Consider the following 22,704-nt stretch of genomic DNA (forward strand, 5'->3'; position numbering starts at 1 on the left):
TGCCTACAACAATGTTGCAATTACTAGGATTTTATGAAGGTGAAGATTTGAACGATGCGGAAGACGTGTACGAGTGGTACAATTCCATGGATTGGCCAGATTCATAGAATGCAACCGTGTTGGACCTATCACTTGGGAAACATGGCCCAGATTCTGCCTCTGCAGCACAGCTATAAGGCTGGCTGGCCCCCAGGGAGGTCACTTGCCTGCACTACATGCTACTGGACCACATCTCTGCTACCACTGCTGCTGTCTCTGCATCCTCTGGCTACTGCTATGGCACGTACTCTGGAGAGGGTCTCAGCCTTCACTGAGGAGGAGAACCAGGCCCTGCTGGATGGGCTCCTTCCACAGTACAGCAAGCTGTATGGGAAACCAGGGGAGCAAGTGAGTGTGCAGTCCACTGACTTCCTAATTGTGCATGTTGTCTGACTAGCAGTACTAGCAATGGCAAGTGTACTCACTGAGTACTTTCATCCCCAAAAGTGTGTAGGTACATGTAGTGAACAGGTGTTCTGCAGCTAAAGTGCCTTTGTGCAAGCTTTAACTTCCCAGGCAATGTTAACATGTCAGACATGCAGGGCATTTGTCCATTTCCATGGGTGCACTACCTGTGTAACTCATTTTCCTTTGTGATGACGACATGTATATCCAACTGTGTGCAGCACAAATATGGGGCATGTGTGTTAATGGACTTTTAACATTGTCATCCTCACAGGATGATGCCCACCAGAAGCAGTAGATCTGGCTGACCATCGCCCAGTCAGTTCGATCAGTGGGGGTCTACAAGCACCGGATCCGCAACTGCCAGAAGAGGTGGCAGAACCTTCGGAGCTGGACCCGGAGGATCGCAACGGTCCAGCTGAAGCTGTCACCTACTCGCAGGAGGGGCAGACACTGGACCCTGACCCCCCCACATGCACAGAATCCTGGAAGTGGTCTTCCCGGACCTGGATGGGCAGCTGAAGGCCAGACAGCAGCAAGGAGGGGGTAAGTCCATGCCTAATCTGTGTACTATGTCTGTCATGCTATTTGCAGTCTTTTGGCCTGGTCACACTTCCACATTACCTGGGACTTGTAGCCCAGGACTCATGTCCCTCAATTGTGTGATGCACCCTGCTCATCTGATCCACAGGTGTGGACCCTACAGTCTGTGGCTTGTGTCACTAGGGCACTGTGTCCCTGCAGTCAGCTATGCTTCAGGTTCCAGACAGCATCTGTTACCGTGACTCTGTTGTGTGTTTCATGGGTGGGTCAATTGTTTAAACAATGCCTGAGATCTGACATATGATCTGTGTGTGCCCTAGGGGTGGGCGGAATTTGCGAAAGCAACTTTCGCAAATTATCGCGAAAATGTTAAAAATCTCCGCAAACACGCGGAAATATCGCGAAGATGCGGAAGTTTTTTTCCCGCCCGTTCGCGGTATTTTCTGCGTGGTCGCGGTTCGCCAACTTACCCATGCGGTTGCTTGCGGATGCGGCCATCTTGTTTTCACTCTTCTCGCGGTGCATGATCGCGAGAAGAAAGACGTGATCGCGCGACGCATGACGTTAATGCGGGCGCGAACTGTCGCTAGACAGCGCAAATGGCTACCAACAATCCAACATCTCGTGGAGAACGCGACCGGATCGGGAAAACTTGTCGGCGAACGTGGGGATTCAGGTAAGGCGATGGCGCGCGCGTGAGAATGTATTATTTTACAGCGCGAGCAAGAAACAAATTATCGCTAAGTTACGGAATGCGGGAAATTTTGAAATTTTCGCGCTCTCCGCGGAACGTGAAAAAGTCAAATTATCGCAATTTCCGCGAGCGGAACGGAAATTTAGCCCAGGCCTAGTGTGCTCTTGATATGTGTTCCAATTGCTGGTCTGACTCGCCACATGTGCCTGGGATATTTCAAACACACCCATGCAGCAGGGGACTCAGGCGTATGTATATCAAGTGTGTCACACTTGCTTAGCCACCTGGCTACTGTCCAGGGCTATACACTGTTTCACGCAGACTTGGGCAGTCATGCCTACTCAAGGGCATTTAGAAACACTCTGTAATCCCACTCCTGTGTATCAACTTACAGGTTGTGCTTAGTGACATGTGCCTTCAAGTGTCTGCTTCTGTGTCATTGTGGTGTGGCTTCCTTTTCTGGACAACTGGGGTGTTCATGAGTTTGAGGGTCAGCAGGACATCTGAGATGTGACTCTAAGAGACAAGACCTGTGTGACATATAGGTGTGTGATCACTTGACAGTGCACAATGGTATATGAAACTGTGAACTTCAGGCAGCTGTGTTTCATGCACAGCAGACTGTGATGTGCTCATGTACAGGGAGTTGTGTTTGCAGAGACTCATATGTCTGTTTTGTATGATGTGGGGTCATCTGGGTCCGGGATGTGTTGTTTGCAGGGGATGGACAAGTGCACTTGTCAGCTGCAGAGTTTGCTTTACCCATGACCTATGATTGTGACACAGTGCATACCATTGTTGTCTGGATGCCCTGCCCCTCTGACAGGAGACAGTGATGACTGACTTTCCAGGCATGCCAGTGCCATGGCATTTAACTTGCTATGAGTGATCCTGCATTTGGTTCAAATGTGCTCCATGCACCCCATTGTGGCATTGACTATCAGGACATGAGAACATAACAGTGTGTGTTGCTGGTATGCATCACAAGCATGTGAATTGTGACTCTGGCCATCCCTTCATCCTGACACCTGTACTGAGTCAGTGGCAAGAGATGTGATGTGTGTATAGTGACATACTCCGGCATGTTCACTTGCATGTCCAACAAATGTGTAGGTGGTGCATGTCTGCACATTGGGGTATTAACATCCAACATGCAACAGACATATGGGTGCAAGTCCAAGAGGGATATGAATGCCATGGTTGATGGTGAGACTGACAATTGGCTTATTCTAAACAGTGTGAGCACTTTGAGCAGTGTTCAGCTGATGATGCCAGGGCTTGCCCTGTGATGTGCTGTACTCACTGTGGTGTGTGTGATCATTGCAGGTGACTGACGTTGTTCTTTTTTTCCTAATTCTATCCAGATACATCCACGGCCACAGGAGGGGACAGCTCCATGGACCAGGAGGAGCCACAGAGCCTGACTGGGACAGAAGGCAAGGAGTTGGAGGGACCCAGTGGCACGGAGGGTGAGGGGAGCCACACCGAGGAGTCCTCAGCAGCATCCACCCCAGGGCCACAGCAGCTCAGAGGATGACTCCCTTGTGGAGGCGGGTCTCAGCAGCCACCAAACCCCAGCTAGTGAGGCTGTCCCCTCCACCGCCACCACCACCACCATCACCACCCACCCATCGGCTCCCATCCCAGAGGTCCGTGGAGGCTCCCGTGTTCGGGAGCATGTCTCCTTTGTGCCAGGCACTGCACCCCCTGCCCCTGTGTCCCCTGCTGCCCTGAGTGTGCATGAGTCCTCCATGCACACACCAGTCTGTTGACACAACTGGTGTCATTCATAGAGGGCATTTCATCGGGCATGTCTGCCCTACAGAGGACCAATCAGTCCGTTGCCTCCTTCCTGACGGCAGCAGTGTCCCTCCTCCAACAGTCCCGCAGCCCTCCTACCTCTGCCCCACCCATGATTGCTAGCACCCTACCTGTCCCAAGCACACACACACACCAGCACATTCACCCAAACACACAGACACTGGCAGCACACAAACACCCAAACCAAGGTCTAGATGTGCACACAAGCAACCTCAGGGGACTGATACCACACTCACAGGGGATGGTTTGCCAACACACACACAGTCATCCACAACCACTCTGCAGTCCTCCGATACTTCTCCCTCCAAGACCCCTTCCCTTGCCTCACCTGCAACCCCATCTCCCAAGAAGCCCTTCCTCTGTGACCTTGGCCTCTTCCCCACCGACCCAGCAGATCCAGCTTACAAGGGGAAGAGGAAGTCCCCACACACAGAGGGGAGTGCCCCTCACACCCGGACACCCTCCCCCAGGTGCAGTCAGTCTGAGACGCCCACCCGCAAGTCCCCTCGGAGCCAGAAGAGCAAGAACTCCCCCCCGCCCCGCCCCGCAGCTCCACGACAAAGTCTCCGTCCTCCATCACCCAGGCTACCACTCCAGAGGTTCCCCCGCCACACCCTGACCCAGGTTCCCCCACCCACAGATACACCATCCCCAAATGCTCCAGCCCTTCCCCTATCCCTTGCTCTTCCACCCCCACCAACCCCTGTCAGACTGTTTGTGCCACTGATGTGTGGAGCGTGGGCCCCCCTCTGTACTGCCGACCTCACCCGAACCCCATTCCGCTCCCATGGAGTTGGGCAGTGCAGTGGAGTCCACGACCACCCCGTCTGACTTGGGCACTGCAGTGGGTACCCAGTCCACTCCATCTGACCTGCCCACTGTAGTTGTGCCGGCACCCATCCCATCTGACTTGTGCCCCACAGTTGTGACTGCACCCACTATGTCAGACACCTCCACTGCAGTTGCCACTGATTCTCCTGCATCCACCACCCCTTCACTGCCTCCTTCTGCTGAGCCCTAATCCTGTCCCTGCGGTGCCTGGCCTGCCCCCATGTATGCCCCTCTGAGTGGATGTCCCCTGTCCTCAACAGTGCTGGCAAGCAACCTGTGACAGTTGTCACTCAAATCACTTTTTTGACATTTGGATATGGACTGGTCATTGGCCTTTGTTTTGAAAGGACATTTGCATTTGCATTGAAATTTGGCTGAATAAAGCAATTGTATTTATCCTTGTATAGTTGATTTAGATGTACATTATGTTGATGATGTTTACCATGACCTTGCAGTTCTAATGCTGAATTTGCAATCTTGAATACTGAGGTGTTGATGTGAGGTACTCCATGTGGTCCATGGGATATATATCCTATTCTGGTCGGTATCCATGTCATCCTTTGCAGCTAACTGGGTGTGTCATGATTAACAATTTGTGAACATCTGTGTAAACATTTAATTTGCATGGTCACATCTGTGCCTTGCACACATGCACATATGATGTGCTTCCCATTGTCCTATTTGTCTATTTCCCTGACAGTGGGCACATCTCCACTGGACGGTCAGATGTGGGCATCATTGGTGTAGGAGCAACTGGGTCCTCTGTGCAACTTGCTGGACATATGTATTGAGTATGTGCAGATGACTTAAGGGACACTCCCATACCCAGGCTGTTGTGACCAGAGCCTTCATTGGGTGGTAACTGATAGCTGACTGACCAAGTGTTCTGCTGACATGACTGAGACCTGCTGGGACTATGTTTGGCACAGCTCAGCTTCCACAGGAGTTGAGTCCCCTCAAATAAGTATGTTGTTCCGTGACATTGCCTAGGCCCATGGTGTGTATTGTGTGAGCATGTGTGTGTGTCCACATCCATTTTCATACACAGGCAGTGTTCCCTTGATATGTTCCTGTTGTTGATGCTTGCTGAGTTGTACTGTGTTCATCCCACATCTTTGCCCTGGGCTACCAGATGTGTGGGTGCATGACACACTACTGTTAATTGGTGTTTCATCATTGGGATTTGTCAGTTCTGAGTGGTGATGATGTGTTCAGACGCAGATGGGACACAGTCAGGGGTCCCAAAGGCACTTCTTTGTTCGCAATATCATGTAGTTGTCCCTAGGAGGTACCTTTCAGTGATTGAGACATGTGTATGTGTGTGTGACTGCTCCCACTCGTCCGGTTCAGGGCTGCAATGTTGGCAGGTGTCAGCATGTTTGCCTTGTGGTTCCCCTTGACTTTTGCATTGTCCTGGGACTGTGGCAGGGATTTGGAAGGTTACGGGAGCTTTGACGTCATGGCCATGTAACGCATACTGTGCAGTATGTCTGTCATTCACCAGGGTTGTAGACTGTCCTTGTGTGATGAGTCTGTGCACCTTAGTTCCTCCCAACATTACTGTGTTTGTCATGGGTGCATGTGCAATGTCACCTGTCCATGTGGGCTTCACAGATGCACATTGGTGCAGTTCAGGGTGTGTGGTGTTGAGGGTGGACAGGATTGAATGTTTGCATTGATGGGCCCCTAGCTCCCGTTTGTTCATGGATGACGGGCCATGCTGAGTGATTTGTGTTTGTGTAGGTGTGATGTACGTTTGTGGCACAGGACACATGTCTGGGTTTCACAGTTTGTACGACATCTACCTTTGTCATCACAGTAGACGTATCATGCATGCTTGTGTCACCCCAATGTCTGGTCCCTGGTGGTAGTGCTGTTGTGTGTCAGTCTCTTGCTGTGTTAGTTGCTGTTCATTCCAGCTTGTGTCACATGTGTCTTTTGTGCTCCCTCTCATCTCACAATGCCTGATTGCCCACTAAGGGGGATCCAAGGAGGCACTGTGTCCACATCTCTCTCACTGTGGTTCAGCCCCCCTCATGTGTTGTGTAGTTGCCTGGGTATACTGAGACACCAATACACATGTTGTGTCAGATGTGCAGTGTGAGGTTGACTGTATGTGTTTGTGCATCTGCACCAGTGCATTGGTATTGCTGTTGTGGGCCATTGTCTGGATGTTGTTTTTGTGATTTTCCCTGCTGTCCCTGTGAGTCATATCACATCATTCTGCACATTCATCCTGGTTGTTAGGTCCCATTGTTGCCATGGAATGGGAGTTTGTGACCTGACACCTAGAGTCTACACAGGATGTTTTGATTTGCGTGTCTATTTTCGAGATGTGTGTATGCTTTGTGATGGTCACTTCAGCTTTTGTGTCATTGTACACTGTATGCAATGTCAGCCCCCATGCATGGTGCTTGTCTGCACATGGGCGAGAGTATGTTAGGTTTTCACAGCACTGTTAGCCTCACCACATCTCTATGGGTATGGGACACAACCACTACTTTGCTACAAAAGTGTTTCATGTGTTGGGACCAGGAATCATACATGCTGTTTGGCATTTGCAGCTTTGACCATGATGCACTTACCTTTTGGTCACTGTAATGAGTGGGGTTTTAGACCCCATCACCACAATGCTCAACATTTGCTGCAGTTTGGAACCCCACGCTTAACTTTTTTTCTACACAGTGAGGGGGTGTTAGTTTTACATTGACACAGTGCTATTGTGATGCTTGCCTTGTGTAGGCCACACTCAGTTTTTGGTCACACATGTGATGGTAGTTACATTGTATGTTCGAAGTCATAATCACTGTTGTGGGCATTCGTCACAGACTACACACTGTTGTCCTTAACCCCTTCGGTGCTCATGACGGAATGGTTCCGTCATGACCCACGGTTGAGCTGTGCTCATGACGGAACCATTCCGTCATGACCACACCCGCGCAAGATTCCGTCAGCACAGCGGCGGAATCTGCGCAGCATCGAAGGGGTTAAGTTGGGGGGATGTATTTTGCTGAAATACCTAATGTTGGTGTATGATGGATGTGTGGCGCATCACCCATCCTATGAGTGGGGGTGGCAGGAGTGCTGGGCAACACAGTCCTTATGGGTGGGGGTGGCAGTAGTGATGGGCAACATAGTCCCTATGGGTGGAGGTGGCAGTAGTGATGGGCAAAACAAGCCCTATGGGTGGGGGTGGCAAGAGTGATGGGCAACAAGTCCCCTATGAGTGGGGGTGGCAGGAATGCTGGGCAACATAGTCCCAATGGGTTGGGATGGCAGTAGTGATGGGCAACTTAAGCCCTATGGGTGGGGGTGGCAGGAGTGATGGGCAACAGGTCCACTATGAGTGGAGGTGGCAGGGGTGATGGGCAACATAAGCCCTATGAGTGGGGGTGGCAGTAGTGATGGGCAACATGTCCCCTATGAGTGGGGGTGGCAGGAGTGATGGGCAACAGGTCCCCTATGAGTGGGGGTGGCAGGAGTGATGGGCAACAGGTCCCTTATGAGTGGGGGGGTAGCAGGAGTGATGGGAAACAGGTCCCCTATGGGTGGGGGTGGCAGTAGTGATGGGCAACATAGTCCCTATGGGTGGGGGTGGCAGGAGTGCTGGGCAACATAGTCCCTATGGGTAGGGTGGCAGGAGTGATGGGCAACATAAGCCCTATGGGTTTTGGTGGCAGGAGTGATGGGCAACATACCCCCTATGAGTGGTGGTGGTAGTGGTGATGGCCATGCAACCCCTATGGTGGCCTGTTGCTAGTGGCCAGGATATGGGTCCCCTTGATGTGTGTGACATTTTGCGGGTACGTGTCGTTAGTTTGTGTGGTGGGTGTCTGACTTACCATCTGCGCCGTCCGCGTCTGTTCCTGATCCGGTCATAGATGTACAGTACTGGTATGACCTGCGAGATGGGATTCATGATGTGTTCGTCTCGTACATGCTGCTCGTTGCTCCGTCTCGTACCCGTTGCTAGCTGGTCCGTCTCGTAGCCGTGGATTGTGTTCTAGCGCGAATCGTACCTGATATGCTTCTTTTCCGGATGCTGTGACGTGCTGTACGTAGCGACCCGTCCGGCGCGTATGATTTGCGCATCGTACTTGTCCAGCCGGAAACTGCTGTGGGTACTGCTTCCGGGCGACTCGGTTCGGCGTACGGAGGTACGGCTCGGGTGGAAAATGAAGCTTGAATCACAGCCTACGTGTCGGTCGGATTTGTGTCAGTTATGCACATCGTACTTCATCGCCCAGACGGACCGGCTCCGGGTACGAGTTGGTCGCAAGGTAAGGCTATGGACAGCTCTCAGAGAGCTGTCCGACCCGGATCGGAATCGACCCCTTTGTGCTAAATTTACACCCACCTCCAAAATGGGCCATAGAATAAATTTTGTGCTGAGAAATAGTACTAAATGGGCCCAAACAACATTGCCCAGCAGCCACTTAGTTCATTGTTCCTGTACTCCTCCTGCAAGATTGTTGCACCAACTAACTCTTAATTATTCAAACTGGCATAATTGTGTCATTTTAGTAATTTCTGAAATGACACTGATTACGTCAGCATATTTAAAAATGTTCCCAGACCTAATTCTAAGATGGTAATTAACTCAACTAATAAAAATTGTAACTGTGATGAGCTACCATTACTGAATTTAGGCCTATCGTACTGTTGTAATGATTCATTTGCACATGCACAAACCAGGGATGATTTATATGTATTTAATAGGAATTTTAAATAAGATTTCATAGTGAAACTAAACCCGAGAAACAACAAAAAAATTATGTATGTATGCTATTCAGGGCCTGTATGATCTAATGTTTTTATCCTATAAGTAATCAGGAAATATTAAAGTGAAATTGAGCTATGATAAGAATGAGTCAGATATTATCAGAGAATTACATTTGAATACCTCAGAAAGTGCAGATGCATATTTTCGTCCTTCATCCACATTCTTACCACAGATTCTGTATGATTCCATTGATACTTTTAACAATTTGATGGTATGTGATTTGGAAAAATTACATCCCGATGTGGAAAGAAATTAGAAGAAATAAAATAAGATACAAACTGATAACTACCACTCTGTTACTAAACTATTGGTGGTGAGTAAATCAGTTCTCATAGAAGGATACGTGCATCACTGTTGTTCTGTGGCCCAGAGAATTGTACCTGGAAGAGGCCTTGCAACATCTTACAGACAAATAATGTTATGCCATAATGCCAAAAAGATATAAATTTGAGTTTAAACATACAAATCCATGTTAAACTGCATAACTGGGGGGAATGATTTTCCGAGAGTACCCACATTCTACCTCCTACCAAAGGGGCACACAGAATCCCCAGGAAAAATAGTAACGTTGGCTACTGGAAGTCTGTTTGAGATTATGTCTTGTTACAATGTCTATTTCATACTCGTATGTGGAGATATAACACAGGTGTATCAAAGATTCTGTAGAGGTTTTATGCAGAATCTTTCATATAAGATGGGAGGATAATTCCATAATGGCAACAATAGATGTCACGTCACTGCATGCCAGCATTAAACATGAGGATGGCCTTAAGGCCTGCCAATATTTCTTAAGATCTTGACCTTGTAGATTTTACGATCACTCTTTGATGTCATTGAAATTATATATTGGTGTCTAGAAAAGAAAATGTTCCTCTTTAATTATGTACTTACAAATAACTAAGAGGAACTGCTAAGAGTACCTGCTTCACGCAAGCTATGTAAAATTGCATGTGGGCTGGTGTAGAGGAGAAGGTATTTAATGGGTCTGATCTGGAAAATGTATATGAAACAAAATGTAATCTGGGTGACCTATATTGAGAATACCTACCTTTGTCAATGACATTATACAGACTGAGGGCCTCGTATTCAACAATTTGATGTAGGGCAGCGCTGCACGATCACTTTGCTGCGCTGCCCTGTGTCAAAAGAAAAGGACAAGAATGTGCTGTATCCATGAGATATAGCACATTCCTGTCCTCTTACACTGCACTGGCTCACAAATGGCTGCCTAGTGCCAACTCAGTCACCCTTGAACAATGGGAATCCTTGTTGCACAAAAACAACAAGTTCACCACCGTTGAGGAGGCGCAGGGTTTTGAGCATTCCCAGATTTATTCTATGTTGTAAATCTAGAAATGGGAAAAAACCACAGGCATTGAGTGGGAACACCCACCGCATCATCCATGACATGCCTCCCTGAGTCAGTGTGAGGAAACGCAGCAACTTGCACTTTGTTGCCTTACACCATATCGATGAAGCAATGAAGAGCTACGGGTAGGGTGGCTTACCTTGGCCTCGTAGATATGATTGAGAGGCCTGCATCACTGGAGCGTTATCAAAAGTGACTCTCCGGCGACACAGGCATCTTGTAAATGAGGCCCAAAGAGTTTTCATCTGGGTCCACAGATGTGATAACATACAGTGAACGTTTTACAGCATTGACATTTTAGACAGAGAAGAAGGCTTTTATAGACAGGTCTTCAGATATAGAAGATGCCTAGAACATGTCCTAGATAAGGCTAAAAGAAAAGTAAACCTATATAAGAGAAAGCTCGTTTATGGACCATCACTTAGAAAGATCAGTAAAATGAAATTAAACACCACTGAAGTGAGATTAATAATAACATGCAGCTCTGGAACTCTAAAGTGAGGACGATAATAAAATAAACATTGCAATATAGTCAAATTGGTTCCCATTTCGGGAAAATTACTACGACAAAGGCGCTTGACCACATTTTAGAGCAAAAAGGCTTTACACCATGGTAAAAAGTCACTTTTCTTCTGAGAAACCTACCATACAAATACCTAGAAGGAAGGGTTTCCAAACTTGCAGTAAATGTATGGCTTGCAAAGATGGAATAGCTCTTGATTGCTTCGAGAATATCTTTAATGGCAGGAAACTGAAGCTCATGAAATCACTAAAATGTATATAGAGCTATGTGGTTCATGTCATTGGATGTCCATGCTCCAAGTACTATATAGGTAGCACCAAACTATCAGTATATGAGAGGATTTTACAACACTTTTAAGTGATCAGTAAGAAAAATCTCTCTTATTCTGTACCCAAACATCTCTGCAAAGAACTTGTTAGAAAGACTGAAGACATGAGCTATTTTGCCTTCGATATGGTACCTTGCAACCAAAGAGGTGGCACATGACACACAAATCTTACCTTGTCTAGAATTGCAATATATTGTGGAAATGAACTCATTAGAACCAATGGGGCTAAATATGGATGAGGACCTTTAAATATTCATAGGGGACTAAAATTATTTCTGCTATCCTACCTCAGTTTTCTGGTTGTTTATTTAGTTTGCTTATTAATTTAAAGAACTTTGCCCTGATGTATTTTTAGCAGACATTCCCTATTTCTTGTCTTTTGTAGATATATATAGACATCAAGGATTTACAATAAACTGGGAGAAAACGTTCAAATGTCTATACTAATGACCTCAAATTGAACCGAAATAACCTTAATGAGTTTGCCCATTTGGGCGTTTGATGTTTTTCTTTTGTTGAATATTCTGTGTTCCTACTAGGGCAAAATAATGAGTTTGAAAATGTATTTTTTTGCTGGCATGAACAGTGATATATTTTGCTCTGGTGTACTATTTAAATTTGCAGGTAAAATTAAATACCTGACATAATTGTGATTCATAAATCAATAACTATTTTCATTTTATGTATGGTACTAACTATGATTGTAAATTGAAATTGATCCGTTGTGTGTACATTCTAATACAAGATTACACTGCATGGATCATTATGTTTTCCATTTAGAGACACGATGGTTACTTATATATATAATGTACAATTCATTTATTTAGCCCATTGCAGAAGAATAATGAGTATGAAAAATTATTATTTTGCTAGCATGAACAGCGATTCATATTGTTGTGATGCACTACATACAAGAGTGAGTGAAATTAAATTCATGACGTGATCGTGACTTGCAAACTAATGATAATAATTTTTTATGTATGGGTCCAACTACGAATGTATATCACAATTGATGTATTATTCATGAACTTTAATTGGCTACAACTTGCAATTAAAGCAATTGTAATACAAAGCGGTGCAGTATTTATCATGAAAACATGGCTGCCACTTAGAGACAATATGGTTATGCCACATATTACATAATTCATGACATGGTCAGTGACATCACTGATGACATCTCAAATGACATCACTGGTGACATCACTGATGACATCATCCACGTGACAATCAGATATACCTCATCATACACTAGTATAACCTTTCATCACTCACTGTAAAATACAGAGTGTCAGATTTAAAACCATTGACACACCAATACAAGTTTCTAAACACCCACTCAGTGATTCCTAGATCCATACACACATCTAATCACTTACCTATAGAGTCACTCATACATGTTGTCAATGATCAATAGAACACTATCAAGTATACTTATACACCTATATCGACATTACACACCAGCACACATCCTAATCACTTATGAAGTCATCCTAATCACTTATGCAAACAATGGATCACACTTACTTTTACTTAGCTATACACTTATAAAGACACCACTTCATCTATTCATATAGATAATAACTCATACTTAGTGTGTTATAAAAACACTATTACAAGTATACAATTATCCATACAGTCACTCATACAATCACTGAGTCTTATGTATACTTATTTATATACAACAACTGACACATACTCTGCCTTTTATTTTTCTAGTTTGTTGGACATGTACCATTGAGACATATATTGGCTCATCACCACACCCATAAATATAATCACTCACCCAAACAACTGTTATAACATGTAGTTTTAACTTCATATACCTACTGAATCAACTATCCACACATCTTTGGGCAGTCACACCCCCCCCATCGAACCACACACACATTTACTCTCCCGTAGAAATACTCAGTTAACTAATCAATAAATAATATAGACTTTCACGTAGCTGGTAACCAACTGGTGCAGCAGTGTACACAACAACTGACAAAGTGATACAGATATTCACACAGTTTAGTTACTATCCAATATATTTAGTGAGACACTATAAATTAGTCAAGTAAACAGTCAATCACACTGCTACTAAATCCTCCATCCAGATATTTATATTTATATATCCACTCATTCTTCAATGCAAATTGCTATATATATATAATACATATTTAAATAACGAACCAAACCACATTCACTGGATGATGAGATCATCAGTGATGTCATCAGTGATGTCATTTGAGATGTCATCAGTGATGTCACTGACCATGTCATGAATGATGTAATATGTGACATCATCAGCAGTGGATTGCGGGCGCGCGAGATGTAGTTAGTACAACTAACTATATCGGAGGAATTTCAATGGTTTTGTTCGAGTGAAATGTCCAGCTAACTATAACACCCCTAAAACCTATTGTTTTTTCAGTGAATTTCTAAGGTTTTTTAAATGTTAATTCCTAACTATATCAGGCCTGAAACCTGTGTTTTTTTCTGTGAATTTCAAAGGTTTTTTAAATGCTAAGTCCTAACTATATCAGGCCTGAAACCTATGGTTTTTTCAGTGAATTTCAAAGGTTTTGTAAATGACAATTTTTAATGTATTAATTGCTATACTGATTTTCTGGATACTGATTTACTACATTGTTTAAACTATTTATTTTTAGATATTTTTTTTTAATTACATTAGAATTACATTATACATTACAATACAAAATATACTTTCTAAGAATGAATTGCTTTAGTTTAAATACTTTGCAAATAGGTAATAGACTTTTAAGTACAGTAGTTGCAATGGGCAACACAATTTCAAATACAATGCAACATTGAGCTCAATGTGAATTTCTAGTCAAATGCAATTAGTTAATTTATGGATTACTTTTCTAACCACAGGACTGGATCCTAGATTCAGTCCTTGGACATCTCCTGTAAACAGTTGAGTAAAAGTGTTTTCGTTACAGTAGTGATTTTAAGGAATATTATTGTATTTTAAAAGTTGACACATTTTTTCACAGAGAATCACCAATGTTATCCTATGGCAGAAAATTCAGTTAGCAGGTAAGTAGTGTTATCGTTACTTTTTCTTACTCAGTGTTGGATCCTGGATCCAGCACTGGTGAATCTCTTGTAAACAGTTGAAAGAATGTGTTTAAGTCATACAGACGATTTTTTAGGAATATTTTTAGTCTGTGAAATAAGACACTTCGAAACTTTTCTGCTGAAAACCACACAATGGATTCCTATGAAAGGAAATACAAGTTACTGTTAAGTACGCTTAGAATTACTTTTCAGGGTCAGTGCTGGGCTAAAAGATGCAGCACTGGGTTCTCTCCTGATAACAGGTGAGTAAATCGGAATTCGTAGTTCGAATGATTTTAGAGGAATATTTGTACGTTTCAAAAATGGACACAGAAACTTTTCTGCTGAAAACCACACAATGGATTCCTATGGAAGGAAATACCAGTTACTGGTAAGTACGCTTAGAATTACTTTTCAGGGTCAGTGCTGGGTTAAAAGATGCAGCACTGGGTTCTCTCCTGATAACAGGTGAGTAAATCGGAATTCGTAGTTCGGCTGATTTTAGAGGAATATTTGTACGTTTCAAAAATGGACACTTAGAAACTTTTCAGGTGAAAACCACACAATGTATTCCTATGGAAGGAAATACAAGTTACTGGTAAGTACGCTTACAATTACTTTTCAGGGTCAGTGCTGTTCTAAAAGATGCAGCCCTGGTTTCTCTCCTGATAACAGGTGTATAAATCCGAATTCGTAGTTCAGCTGATTTTAGAGGAATATTTGTACGTTTCAAAAATGGACACCAAAACTTTTCTGGTGAAAACCACACAATTGATTCCTATGGAAGGAAATACAAGTTACTGGTAAGAATGCTTAGAATTACTTTTCAGGGTCAGTGCTGGGCCAAAAGATGCAGCACTGGGTTCTCTCCTGATAACAGGTGAGTAAATCGGAATTCGTAGTTCGGTTAATTTTAAAAGGAATATTTGTACAATGGTGAAGGAAGGGGGCGGGGCCTGAGGTGACGAGTGCAAACACGCCCTGTGGCACGTTTTAAGTTGGGGAATTAATTCCTCTTCAATCCTGCGGTCCCCTGGGGCCAACTAGCCCACCAGGTACCTCCAGTATGCGCCAGGGAGCTGCTTTGCTGTGTTGCCCCCCTCCTCAGGCCACTGATGGCTCCGGGGACCCCATCCCCCGGGGCCGGCCTTTGTTTTTTGTTATTTAAAAAATATATATATTTATAGAAACACCTAGGACATGCTGGACAAACCATATGTAACTATCACCATGACGATTTGCGTGATATTCATTAAAAGGCGACTATGCATAGAATGAATCCACATGGCATGTATTTACACCGCTAGTGAAGCTCTGACGTGTCTGACGCCCTACCGTGCCTAATCCCGGTGCCCCCACCGGTGGGTACTCTCCAAGTAGACACCCTTGTCGTTTATTTATACAAACATGGGTAGCTATTGACGGGCACATTTAACCCCTTCGCTGCTAGGCCTTTTCCCCTCCTGTGCTAAGCCTTTTTTGGGCTATTTGGGGTAGTGCGCACTTAGGCCCCTGTAACTTTTTGACCACATTAGGTATCCATGCCAAATTTGCGTCCTTTTCTTCCAACATCTTGGGGATTCTAAAGGTACCCAGGGTTTGTGGATTCTCCTACAGGGTTCCCAGAAATTAGTCAAAATCCAGCAAAATTTTGTTTTTTTTGTGAAAAATTGGAAAAACGGACTGCAAATGAAAGCTTCTGGGTTTTTCTCTGCAAATGGTATCAAAAAAGGGTTTGTGGGGCTAAAATCACCATTTCTCCAGCTTTTAGGGAATGACAGAATTTTGTTAGAAAACTAACATTTTGTACACAGTTTTGGCATTTTTCTGGGACATACCCTATTTTTGCTATTTTTTGTGCTTTCAACCTCTTTCCAGTTAACGGTACAAAAACAATAATGGATCCTGGAAAGCTATACATTTTTGAAAAGTAGACAAAATTCTGAATTCAGCAAGGGGTCATTTGTGTAGATCCATCAAGGTTTCTTTATAGAAACTTACAGGTAAATATAGGAAAAATTAAAAATTTGTTGAAAAAAGCAGCATTTTGAGTCAACGTTTTCACCTGTAACTTCTTCGAATTATGACATCTCTTTGAAAGCAATGTACCGTTACATCCGGTGGACCTTCCTGGTTGTGGGGACATATAGGACTTGTAGGTTCACCAAGAGCCCAACGAACCCAGAGTAGAAAACTGAGCAGCATTTTGTAATGTTTTTTTTTTTTGTTCCGGGTATATAGCAATTATTGTGGGAAAATGTATACATGGAAAAATCGGTATGAAAGACACCTATGTATTTCTGAAATGCAGTGCATCATTGTACATTTTCGAAATTGGGAATACTCATATTTGCATGACAATTATTGGTCATTTTTCAAAATGACTTTTTTTTTACACAATGTCTTTCATTTGGAAGGGAGAAAAGCATCAAAAATCAATAGGTAATAACAGTTGCTTTACAAATCTGAACTACCCTAAGTCTCCCGATAAAAATGGTACCTCACTTGTGTGGGTAGGCATAGTGCCCACGACAGGAAGTGGCTCAAAACCTAGGGTGAACGCACCACATTTTCACACTGAAAATTTACACTTTATTTGCGAAGAGTCTAGCTGTAGTTTTTGAACCCTAGCCCTGCCGGCACCTAGGGAAACCTAGCAAACCTATACATTTTTGAAAACTAGACACCCAGGGGAATCCAGGATGGGGTGACTTGACTGCCTCCCACCATGGTCTGTTACCCAGAATCCCTTGCAAACGTAAAAAATTGACAAAAAAAACACATTTTCCCCACATTTCTGTGATGGAAAGTTCTGGAATCTGCGTGGATCCACAAATTTCCACCCACCCCGCGTTCCCCAAAGTCCTACGAGAAAAATGGTACCTCACTTGTGCGGGTCGGCCTAGTGCCCGCGACAGGAAACGGCGCAAAACGCAACGTGGTTTTGCAGTGAAAAATGACCCTTTTTTTGGCAAAGTGACTAGCTGTAGATTTTGAACCCTAGCCCTGCCGGCACCTAGGGAAACCTAGCAAACCTATACATTTTTGAAAACTAGATACCCAGGGGAATCCAGGATGGGGTGACTTGACTGCCTCCCACCATGGTCTGTTACCCAGAATCCCTTGCAAACGTAAAAAATTGACAAAAAAAACACATTTTCCCCACATTTCTGTGATGGAAAGTTCTGGAATCTGCGTGGCTCCACAAATTTCCAGCCACCCCGCGTTCCCCAAAGTCCTACGAGAAAAATGGTACCTCACTTGTGCGGGTCGGCCTAGTGCCCGCGACAGGAAACGGCGCAAAACGCAACGTGGTTTTGCAGTGAAAAATGACCCTTTTTTTGGCAAAGTGACTAGCTGTAGATTTTGAACCCTAGCCCTGCCGGCACCTAAGGAAACCTAGCAAACCTATACATTTTTGAAAACTAGACACCCAGGGGAATCCAGGATGGGGTGACTTGACTCCCTCCCACCATGGTCTGTTACTCAGAATCCCTTGCAAACGTAAAAAATTGACAAAAAAAAACAAATTTTCCCCACATTTCTGTGATGGAAAGTTCTGGAATCTGCGTGGATCCACAAATTTCCACCCACCCCGCGTTCCGCAAAGTCCTAGGAGAAAAATGGTACCTCACTTGTGCGGGTCGGCCTAGTGCCCGCGACAGGAAACGGCGCAAAACGCAACATGGTTTTGCAGTGAAAAATGACCCTTTTTTTGGCAAAGTGACTAGCTGTAGATTTTGAACCCTAGCCCTGCCGGCACCTAGGGAAACCTAGCAAACCTATACATTTTTGAAAACTAGACAACCAGGGGAATCCAGGATGGGGTGACTTGACTGCCTCCCACCATGGTCTGTTACCCAGAATCCCTTGCACACGTAAAAAATTGACAAAAAAACACATTTTCCCCACATTTCTGTGATGGAAAGTTCTGGAATCTGCGTGGATCCACAAATTTCCACCCACCCCGCGTTCCCCAAAGTCCTACGAGAAAAATGGTACCTCACATGTGCGGGTCGGCCTAGTGCCCGCAACAGGAAACGGCGCAAAACGCAACGTGGTTTTGCAGTGAAAAATGACCCTTTTTTGGCAAAGTGACTAGCTGTAGATTTTGAACCCTAGCCCTGCCGGCACCTTGGGAAACCTAGCAAACCTATACATTTTTGAAAACTAGACACTCAGGGGAATCCAGGATGGGGTGACTTGACTGCCTCCCAACATGGTCTGTTACCCAGAATCCCTTGCAAACGTAAAAAATTGACATAAAAAACACATTTTCCCCACATTTCTGTGATGGAAAGTTCTGGAATCTGCGTGGATCCACAAATTTCCACCCACCCCGCGTTCCCCAAAGTCCTACGAGAAAAATGGTACCTCACTTGTGCGGGTCGGCCTAGTGCCCGCGACAGGAAACGGCGCAAAATGCAACGTGGTTTTGCAGTGAAAAATGACCCTTTTTTTGGCAAAGTGACTAGCTGTAGATTTTGAACCCTAGCCCTGCCGGCACCTAGGGAAACCTAGCAAACCTATACATTTTTGAAAACTAGACACCCAGGGGAATCCAGGATGGGGTGACTTGACTGCCTCCCACCATGGTCTGTTACCCAGAATCCCTTGCACACGTAAAAAATTGACAAAAAAAACACATTTTCCCCACATTTCTGTGATGGAAAGTTCTGGAATCTGCGTGGATCCACAAATTTCCACCCACCCCGCGTTCCCCAAAGTCCTACGAGAAAAATGGTACCTCACATGTGCGGGTCGGCCTAGTGCCCGCAACAGGAAACGGCGCAAAACGCAACGTGGTTTTGCAGTGAAAAATGACCCTTTTTTGGCAAAGTGAATAGCTGTAGATTTTGAACCCTAGCCCTGCCGGCACCTTGGGAAACCTAGCAAACCTATACATTTTTGAAAACTAGACACTCAGGGGAATCCAGGATGGGGTGACTTGACTGCCTCCCAACATGGTCTGTTACCCAGAATCCCTTGCAAACGTAAAAAATTGACATAAAAAACACATTTTCCCCACATTTCTGTGATGGAAAGTTCTGGAATCTGCGTGGATCCACAAATTTCCACCCACCCCGCGTTCCCCAAAGTCCTACGAGAAAAATGGTACCTCACTTGTGCGGGTCGGCCTAGTGCCCGCGACAGGAAACGGCGCAAAATGCAACGTGGTTTTGCAGTGAAAAATGACCCTTTTTTTGGCAAAGTGACTAGCTGTAGATTTTGAACCCTAGCCCTGCCGGCACCTAGGGAAACCTAGCAAACCTATACATTTTTGAAAACTAGACACTCAGGGGAATCCAGGATGGGGTGACTTGACTGCCTCCCACCATGGTCTGTTACCCAGAATCCCTTGCAAACGTAAACAATTGACAAAAAAAACACATTTTCCCCACATTTCTGTGATGGAAAGTTCTGGAATCTGCGTGGATCCACAAATTTCCAGCCACCCCGCGTTCCCCAAAGTCCTAGGAGAAAAATGGTACCTCACTTGTGCGGGTCGGCCTAGTGCCCGCGACAGGAAACGGCGCAAAACGCAACGTGGTTTTGCAGTGAAAAATGACCCTTTTTTTGGCAAAGTGACTATCTGTAGATTTTGAACCCTAGCCCTGCCGGCACCTAGGGAAACCTAGCAAACCTATACATTTTTGAAAATTAGACACCCAGGGGAATCCAGGATGGGGTGACTTGACTGCCTCCCACCATGGTCTGTTACCCAGAATCCCTTGCAAACGGAAAAAATTGACAAAAAAAACACATTTTCCCCATATTTCTGTGATGGAAAGTTCTGGAATCTGCGTGGATCCACAAATTTCCACCCACCCCGCGTTCCCCAAAGTCCTACGAGAAAAATGGTACCTCACTTGTGCGGGTCGGCCTAGTGCCCGCAACAGGAATCGGCGCAAAACGCAACGTGGTTTTGCAGTGAAAAATGACCCTTTTTTTGGCAAAGTGACTAGCTGTAGAGTTTGAACCCTAGCCCTGCCGGCACCTAGGGAAACCTAGCAAACCTATACATTTTTGAAAACTAGACACCCAGGGGAATCCAGGATGGGGTGACTTGACTGCCTCCCACCATGGTATATTACCCAGAATCCCTTGCAAACGGAAAAAATTGACAAAAAAAACACATTTTCCCCACATTTCTGTGATGGAAAGTTCTGGAATCTGTGTGGATCCACAAATTTCCACCCACCCCGCGTTCCCCAAAGCCCTACGAGAAAAATGGTACCTCACTTGTGCGGGTCGGCCTAGTGCCCGCGACAGGAAACGGCGCAAAATGCAACGTGGTTTTGCAGTGAAAAATGACCCTTTTTTTGGCAAAGTGACTAGCTGTAGGTTTTGAACCCTAGCCCTGCCGGCACCTAGGGAAACCTAGCAAACCTATACATTTTTGAAAACTAGACACCCAGGGTAATCCAGGATGGGGTGACTTGACTGCCTCCCACAATGGTCTGTTACCCAGAATCCCTTGCAAACGGAAAAAATTGACAAAAAAAACACATTTTCCCCACATTTCTGTGATGGAAAGTTCTGGAATCTGCGTGGATCCACAAATTTCCACCCACCCCGCGTTCCCCAAAGTCCTACGAGAAAAATGGTACCTCACTTGTGCGGGTCGGCCTAGTGCCCGCAACAGGAAACGGTGCAAAACGCAACGTGGTTTTGCAGTGAAAAATGACCCTTTTTTTGGCAAAGTGACTAGCTGTAGATTTTGAACCCTAGCCCTGCCGGCACCTAGGGAAACCTAGCAAACCTATACATTTTTGAAAACTAGACACTCAGGGGAATCCAGGATGGGGTGACTTGAATGCCTCCCACCATGGTCTGTTACCCAGAATCCCTTGCAAACTTAAAAAATTGACCAAAAAAACACATTTTCCCCACATTTCAGTGATGGAAAGTTCTGGAATCTGCGTGGATCCACAAATTTCCACCCACCCCGTGTTCCCCAAAGTCCTACGAGAAAAATGGTACCTCACTTGTGCGGGTCAGCCTAGTGCCCGCGACAGGAAACGGCGCAAAATGCAACGTGGTTTTGCAGTGAAAAATGACCCTTTGTTTGGCAAAGTGACTAGCTGTAGATTTTGAACCCTAGCCCTGCCGGCACCTAGGGAAACCTAGCAAACCTATACATTTTTGAAAACTAGACACCCAGGGGAATCCAGGATGGGGTGACTTGACTGCCTCCCACCATGGTCTGTTACCCAGAATCCCTTGCAAACAGAAAAAATTGACAAAAAAAACACATTTTCCCCATATTTCTGTGATGGAAAGTTCTGGAATCTGCGTGGATCCACAAATTTCCACCCACCCCGCATTCCCCAAAGTCGTACGAGAAAAATGGTGTCTCACTTGTGTGGGTCAGCCTAGTGCCCGCGACAGGAAACGGCGCAAAACGCAACGTGGTTTTGCAGTGAAAAATGACCCTTTTTTTGGCAAAGTGACTAGCTGTAGATTTTGAGCCCTAGCCCTGCCGGCACCTAGGGAAACCTATCAAACCCACGCATTTCTGAAAACTAGACACCCGGCGGCTTCCAGGGAGGTATGGCTTGCATGGATCCCCCAACGTTTCCTTACCCAGAATCCCCTGCAAACCTCAATTTTTGCTCAAAAAATCACTTTTTTCACACATTTTGGGGTGGGAAAGTAGTGGCATCACCGGGCTCACACAAATTTACCTCCACCCAGCGTTCCCCCAGGTCTCCCGGTAAAAATGGTGCCTCACTTGTGTGGGAGGCCCAAGTACCCGCGGCAGGCAAGGGCCCAAAACGTAGTGAGGCGACATCAAAATGGCCTATCGCAAAACCACCTGGTTTTGCAAGGGGGGTCACTTTGGTTTTTGGCCCGGTGCTCGGCGGCCATCTAGGGAAACCTACCAAACCCATGCATTTCTGAAAACTAGACACCCGGCGGCTTCCAGGGAGGTATGGCTTGCATGGATCCCCCAACGTTTCCTTACCCAGAATCCCCTACAAACCTCAATTTTTGCTCAAAAAATCACTTTTTTCACACATCTTGGGGTGGGAAAGTAGTGGCATCACTGGGCTCACACAAATTTACCACCACCCAGCGTTCCCCCAGGTCGCCCGGTAAAAATGGTGCCTCACTTGTGTGGGAGGCCCAAGTACCCGCGGCAGGCAAGGGCCCAAAACGTAGTGAGGCGACATCAAAATGGCCTATCGCAAAACCACCTGGTTTTGCAAGGGGGGTCACTTTGGTTTTTGGCCCGGTGCTCGGCGGCCATCTAGGGAAACCTACCAAACCCACGCATTTCTGAAAACTAGACACCCTG

Source organism: Triturus cristatus, chromosome 2_1, assembly GCF_964204655.1.
Source record: "Triturus cristatus chromosome 2_1, aTriCri1.1, whole genome shotgun sequence".
NCBI classification, from domain to species: domain Eukaryota; kingdom Metazoa; phylum Chordata; class Amphibia; order Caudata; family Salamandridae; genus Triturus; species Triturus cristatus.